The following is an 8,000-nucleotide window of genomic DNA, read 5'->3' as shown; positions in this document are numbered from 1 at the left end:
TCACACTAAGGGCTAAGGGGATTTTACGTCTTTCAACTTTACTGATTTTCTTTTTTTTCATGAATGAGAGATGTAAGTTGTGACCTTGAGGGCTTCTTTGAAAGCTGTTAAATGACTGCAGTTTCTGAATCCTGGATGGAGGAAGCTTACTGTATCCCTTACTTATTATCTTAAGTAGTTCCTTAGTCAATCAGCAGAGATAGATTTTCATTCTGAAGCTATTCAGTTCCTTAATGGGAGCCGGCCTCATAAGGAAGAGAGGATATTCTAATTAATACAGATAAAATATTCCTTAATTCTGATTCTCTGAGGGTTGTCTTTCTGTACAGTTGCAGCTTCTAGTACCCTCTCTTTTGCCAAGCTTCCAGCCAAAGGATCAGTTAGCAGGTGCAAGGAGTGGAGTGGTCATTCCAGCTTTTGGCAGAATAAAACATGAAAATACACAGTATGTGGTATCTCAGTCTATTTGCATTGTTTTGTAATCTATCTTGACTCAAGACTGAGAATAAATTTGTGAAATTATTCTTTAACGTGTATCTGCACGTTAAATGAAGGACTGTAAAACAGATAGTCACCTATGCATCTCATTGTAAATATAGCTTATTTATTACTGTGGCCAAGAGGAAACATGCATATTTAAGTAAAGATGTCAGTGTTGCTGTCCACTGTATTTTTGTGTTGACTGGGCTTTAATCCAAGTAAAATACTTGCATTCATTGAGAAGTCAAGAGGGAAGTCCTGTGGAAAGATACTACCAACATTTTTTGAGTTGCCCAACTACTAGTAGGTAATTTTCTCAACTTTCTTTCCAGTTGAATGTAAGCCATTGGGGCCATTTCTCACTGTGGAATCATTCTGGTGATTAATAGATATGTTGTGTTCATGTAACTTCACTTCTTGGTCCGCAGGGGCCCATAAGGTAACCAACCTAATGCTTTTTAAAGTTGAACATTTTCCAGCATTTGTGTGGGGTTATAAATGAAGCACTGCCTCCATGTATCATCCCAAGAGCTGCTTTCTTTCACTGTCCTCCCCTGACATAACAGTAACAGAAAGAGGATGGGCTTATGCTGAAAGTATAGCTGGCAACAGTCTATGTAATGAAAATCTTCTTGCCTTTCCAGAAGTGCCAGTAATTCTTGAGAAAGGAGGAGCGCTCTGTATGATTTTCTAGCAGGATTCTGCATACTTTGTAGGAACATTCCTTTACCACTTCAGAGCAAGAGCTCACTACCTGATCTGTGCCATAATAATATCATTTCGGTCCACATGCAATTAAGTTATGTATACACAACAAGTCAGTTGTGACTGGGGAAAAATAAGCATTGATTGTTGCCATTTTCTGGAAACAAGCTCTAAAGTAACTTTGTAGTCATTGGGATGGTAAAAGTCCTTCTGCAGAAAAGTATAATAGACTTACCAAATTTTCATACAAAGTAGCCAGTGAAAGTCAGAGACCTTGAAAATCAAGGCTTACTTGTATACCTGTTGCTAATAAGAGTATTTGTAGAATAGGAATATTATGGTTTCTTTGATTCATACTGGCGGGAGTGGAGTTTTGTTTTTTTTTTTCCTGATGTTACTTACACTGTCTCATAACATCATATGACAGATCCACTTCTATCAGAATATCTAGGAAGAGGAGTGCTGCATTTCTTCCTACCAATCTGTTATTGTTCCATAAGTACAATCTCTAAAAAGACAGGAAGGAAGGATAGAGGGAAATGCTATCCCAGACACTAAATCTATTGTTTGTGAGGCAGTTAGGTGGCTAAATTCTTGTGTGAATTTGCCCTATCTTACCATTCATTTTAATTAAAGTAATGAAGTATCTAAATGTATTTGTGGGTCAGGACCTTTACTGCATACATGTCTGGAGATATCACAGAAACATGATTTGCAATGTTGTTACTGAGGTAGAGCTTTCTAATGTTGGCTGACTAAATGAAGTGGAAGTTTAGTTCCCAAATGCTGTTGGGTAGTTGATGTCATTTAGACATTCAAATACTTTATCTGTCAACTATAGTATTTTTGTATACCTTTTTTTGTGTGAGGAATTATTAAGTTTGGAGAAGTGGCTGCCCCAGATTCAGTCTGTAGTTCTTGCCCCTTTGTGCAAGTAGGAGGGTTTCAACTCAGTGTATTGTAACAGATACAGTGGGTCCTAGCAAAGGTCTACATGACCAGTATCATACACTCAAGGTAGAGTGTAAGAGCAGGACAAGTGTGCAACAATGTCTTCAGAACACTCTGCAGCTGTCTGTAGTGCAGAGACTTCACCAAAAGTAATGCCTTTATACTGAACAGCTTTCGAGGGGTAGAACTTTCCATTCACTACTTTGGTACCATAATAAAGACTGTTAAAGCAGTGGTGTGGCAGTTTATATTAATACATATTTCTAGGGAACAGGGTCCGCATGAGGCAATGCTAGTTCATTTGGGCAATATCAGACCTAAAATGGAAATGAACACTCTTGCAGTTGTTTACTATGCTGGGTGCCTTTCGTTCTTTGAAACTACAGATAAATGTTGCACTGCTAGCTTTTATGTGTGTATATATGTGGCAACAACTTTCCATCCTGTCAGAAATCCTGGTCATCAAGGATATGTTGATGAGTGCACCCTGGAGATGGTCCCCTCTCAGCCTTGGCTGCTGCGTGGAAGTGATTCTCGGTGCAGCTTTGTTGCAGTCTGGTTTCCTTTATTGCATCTCCCTCACCGTTGGCCACACTTGTTTATTTCCCACCTCCCCATCCTGGAATTGTTGTGAGAGTGCCAAGGCTTGTAGATCCATGACTGTGCAAGGCAGGGTTCAGAGGTCATAGTCAAGACCATTAATAACAAGGTGCAAACGGCTGGTTTATATGTAACGTGAAGCTTTTTACTTATTTCATTTTTGCACTTTGGGGGCTCTGTTTGCTTACGGAGCACTTGGTGTCTGGTACCTATTTAGGCTGAGAGCAGGCAATTGGGTTCCTTCAGGCCTTCAGAGGAATGCAGCAAATTGTTCTCTGGTGTTGTAATTCTGCTGGGATAACTGGAGCTTATTTGTCTCCCTGCTTATTAAATGCATACTTGTCCTGAGGTTCTCTTTTTTTGAGAAACATTGGGTGAATCCCAAGGACCACAAATGAGAGGAAGATTCCAGGGGGATGGGGGAGAGTGAAGTGCCTACAGCTTTCTATAAATTGCCTCCAGTGCCAGAGGGCTGAAGAGGTTAAATAAGAGAGCAAATTCCCTCAGAAAAAAAGGAGATGCACATATGGGGTTCTTAGAGCCTTAAATTAATTTTGCCCATTCCCCTCTGCCCAGAGAATGACAGGCTGAGGGGAAATGCACCTCTCAAACTGCTAATGTATGGGGCATGTAGGTAGGCGCCACATGAATCTGTATTGAGATTTTAAACTAAGAGGAGCTGTGGAGGTGGGGAGCAGATGTGCATTGATGCTGTATTCTTGACAGAGGACAATATTGGTAGCAAGATCAGAGAGAGCAAGATGGCATTCATCGTCTGCCAGCCTCTGAGTAGTACCCATCTTTCCATGTTCTGCTGTCAAAAAGAAGCACCAGGCTCCTTGTTTCTCCTTGCAGGGGTTAAGTCTGTATTGCTGCATAGATGGTGTGATGCTAGCTAGCTATTCTGATCTTCCACTCATACGTCAAAAATCTCCTAAACATCAGACTGCATTGACAGTAGCAACCGTACTGGTGGTCTGTGCTCAGTTTTGTGGTCTCAATTCACTTAACTTTTAATAAAGGTGGATAGAAAGAAAAGACAGCTTCAGTTGCAAGCTCTTGTCTCTAGTCTCCTAGCTATTGACTCATTTTCTTGAACCTCATAATTGAGGCATGGTCGGTCTGCCTGCCCTAGCCTGTAGCACTGTGGAAAGAGAGTGATGATCAGGGATGCTGCTAATGTGCTAGGAACTTCCCTTGTCATTTCCAACTTTAATTGGTGTGTCTTGGTTATTGTTAGACCCTTGGATGAGTCTGATTATTGGGGAATGCTATGTAACATACCCACATTTATTGGATAAAGAATACCCACAGAAGCAGTAAGGGTGCTTCTGTGAAGATGCATACATTTTTCTGATGGGGATCTTCTTGCTTTGGTTATTTTTGGCTGATAACATTTTTCTTTTATTCTGGATACATTTAATGTTACAATTGCACCTTGACCTCATCAACTCAAACCCTTCTCTTAAGAAGCCTTTTGATTTCCTTTCTATTCTGGCTTATACTATCATCAGTTATGAAACAGTGTGACAGAGTGTGTGACTATTGCATTCTCTTATACTGACTCATAGCTGAGATTTCAGAGCAGTAATCCCCGTGCTGCTAGTTGGAGCAGCACTCCATGACTTGTGTTCGGTAATAATGGATCTGAAAGCTCCCACACAGATCTTGACAGGTTGTGCAAATGTTAGTAGAAATACCCCAATAAATCTGTCCCTGAGATCTGGACCTGATACAGGAAGAGTGTGGTTATTCAGATAACCCACAGGCAACATGCTTCCACTTGAGAAAATGGCTGGAAATTGGCATGTAGTTGAGCAAAGTTTGCATAGCTGTAAATGCGATGGTGGACGGAAAAGGTCTATGATAATGACAAAGAGTTTTTAGGACTGAGATGTAACTGAACAATGTATACACTCTAGATTGCTGTAGGTCACAAAATTAATCTTCCTATTGATACACCCATCCAGAAAAAGTATCTGCTGTCACCCTGGGCTCAGGAACTCTCGCTTGCACGTGGTTTAGTAGACAGAATGCTCTGAGTTTGTATGTATCCTGTGTTTCCTGTGTCTTTTACTACTTCCTCCTGTGTCCTGTCCAGCTTTTTCAGGGAAGGTAAGTTATTCAGAAACTCATTAAGCAGTTAATTTTGCTCCTAGTCTTTATGTTCAGACATGCTTTGGACTGGAGGATAATTAGAACATGATCTTCCACAAAAGATTGCCCATACACTTCAGGCAAATTGCTTAAGAGGGGCATGTGAGTGGAACTGAGTATTCTCTGACAACTCTCCAGCCTTCATAAATTTTTATAGATGGAAAACATCTGTTTTCTGAAGATGACTGCACTGAAAGAGTTCAGTAGGCCTTATTTGTAAGACAGTATACAACAGCCTGAATTTCATTGAGCCTCCAAGTGGAACATCTTCCTACTCAAACAGTGAAAGGTAGTGCTGGTTAACCAATGTATTTCTGGTTCCCATGTACTGTGCTTTTGCTGTTTGCTTGTCAATAAATGAGGAGTGAGCACTGTCTCTAAGCAAGATACCTGTGTGCTTCCAAGTGAAAGAAGTGGAAGCATGGAAAACCCTGAAACTCCACAAGTTATCTAAAGCATATATGACTGTGAAAGGAGGTAACATAATGCTTGCTCTCTTTTTGTCTTTTTGCATCCCTTGGTGGTAAACGTTGGTATGCCAGGACTTGGGAGTCACGGGTTTAGCTGCATGTGCTGTACAGACTTACACGTGCCTTGACAAAATTCTTTCTTACTATGCCTGTTTACTTCATTCTCTCAAATGGGAAGTGGTTTCCTCTTCTCTTCTGCAAAGGATTTCCAATCCTAAATATGCAAGACAGAAAAAACTGTCTCGCTTGGTGTGTCTGATAGACTCAAACTAATCAGGTGTATCCATAGCCGATACTTTGAGTGCTACTGTAATACTGATAACTGCTTTAACTCTTCAAGTTTATTGCTGTAAATTACTGAATTTAGTGATGTCTGTGAAAATTTGGAGAATTAGAAGATTGTCTTCTCAGCTGTAAAGTGATAAAGGCATCCAACTTTAATATTTTGATGATGATACAGTTTGCAGCCAGGAAGAGGGAAAGGCAATAAACTTAAGACAATCTGTCCTCAGGACTTCTTGCTCCTTTGTTGTGAAATGCTGAATGTCAGCATTCAAATAGAGGAAATATTATAGGACCCTAGCAGGAGCCAATGATTAAGCTGTCATTCATCAGATGGGTCTACAAATCTGCTAAGAACCAGTATTTCTGTTGGAAGAGAACTCCCAGAAGTATTCTGGAGAGAAAGAAATGTTTATCAACAGCTGACCCTTGGGTGTCAGGGCACTATAGTCCTTCTCAGCCTATTGAGTGTATATTACTCTGGGAAAAAGGGAGGAGAGGCTTGGATTGATTGCAAAGAGAGCAGCTTTTTTTTTTTTTTTTTTTTTTTTTTGTCTGTCTTAAATTGATGGTAGGTGGAGCAGTAATGAAGATAAATGAGAGGGCTCTTCCCAGTAGATTAGACTGCATGCTGATGAGCACTGTGCTACAGCAGGCTTAAAATGCCTTTGGCCTGGTTCAAACCTCCTCCCTTTCACCTGCCAGCATTCCTCTGACACAGTCTAGAGACAGAACAAATCTTTGTGAAAATTGCCTATCCTTGAAGTTCAGAGGGCTTTGAAGGGCCTGACATGAGGCACAGGAGCCTTCAAGATAAACATAAGCTTGAGTGCAAGTTCTGCATGAACAGTGAGAGAAGAGGAAAGGTGCTGTTGAGCCCTCTTGTGCTTAATCTGTGTAGAATTCAAAAGAGCGATATTTCTGGTTTAATTCTATGAGAAGTAAGAGATGAAGGAGAGATCAGGTCCTCCTTATTTGCTTCACTGAGGCCTACAAAGGTGGGAGTTGTCATTCTTTAAGCAGTAGACTCCAGAGTGTAGCATATGCTTTGCTTCCTGTTCTTAAACCTGATAAGCAGGAAGCAGGTGACTGGTATTTTAAAATGACTTGTTTCTAAGTTGGCTGAAATACTTAAATGAAAAATAGGAAACAAAGGAATTTAGGTGTCTTTGTCCAGTAATAATAAGCAGATTTAAGGGCTGCATAGAATCAAGAGTTTCATAAAATGCGTTAGCATTCTGGAAGACAGAAAACCAGCATGTACACAGGTGTAGTTGCATTACCATAGCTGTTCAGCTTTGCTTCAAGAATTATAGATGTACTGCTCTGTTAGCTGAAGCATGGTGCCAGTCTGCCAAGCCTTGGCAGCACTGCTGTTGAATTTGCACTAAATTGGATTGCTGCTGTGCTTCGTATGTAGTTCTGTTAAAATTTTACCTGTCTGCCTGTCCATGGTTCTGCAGAAGCTAGGCTGAAGGTCCCATTTCTGCATAAGCGATTTCAGTGGTCTGTCCGGTAAAGAGTCAGGTACTGCAATCTGCCCCAAAGGCAGACTGTTTAAATTCTTTGAGCGCTTCCCGTCAAAACAGTTTTCTTTCGCCAGTTAAACCTAATATTTCCTAGGGCCATTGGGTAAAATTTTGTCTCAGTGGTGGCACTTCACTCTAAACGGTGTGATAGCCAATGGTGGTTTAGAAACAGAATAATCTCCTTTGATTTAATCCCACCCTGCTGTTTTGACTGTTCCTCAAACCTTTGTGCTGGAGCTGGCTCAGTTCCCTCTGTCTATACAGTTTGCTGCCTGACAGTAGAAAGCCTCAAATCGGGGGGGGGGATTCAACAGCTCTTCCAGAAGCAACTGCAGTATCAAATCAGAACCAAATTTAAAAATATTTACAAGTGAATGTTAATGTTGACTTGTCTTTTCCCATTATTATTGTGAGTTTATGCATTCTTGAAAACTTGCTTTGAAAATGTCCTGATATGAGCATGAAACTTACTTGCCCTTCAGCATGATGATCATCTGTATGAGGAAAATTCATACCACTCACTTGGTAATTAAGAAAGCATATCTTGCCCTAGGCAAATGGGGCAACCAAGCTCTGGAAGGGAAGTTTAAAAGCATCTGTAACAATTAGGTCTGCTGCTATGGTATTAGATGGCTGTTGACATGAAAGCACTTTATTAAATCAAAATTCAGACTGGTGCAATTGTTAGTCCAGCAGTTTGTTGCTGCAGTCTTAAACTGTTGTGATGAATTCCTTACAGATAATAAAGTTCTGGTGTCTGCTATAGGATGTTAAACTCTTTCGGCTTCAGCATATACTCAGAAATTGCAATGATTTAGCTGAATTT

This window comes from Rhea pennata, chromosome 25 (genome assembly GCF_028389875.1).
Source record: "Rhea pennata isolate bPtePen1 chromosome 25, bPtePen1.pri, whole genome shotgun sequence".
NCBI classification, from domain to species: Eukaryota; Metazoa; Chordata; class Aves; order Rheiformes; family Rheidae; genus Rhea; species Rhea pennata.
This window is presented reverse-complemented; position numbering follows the sequence as displayed.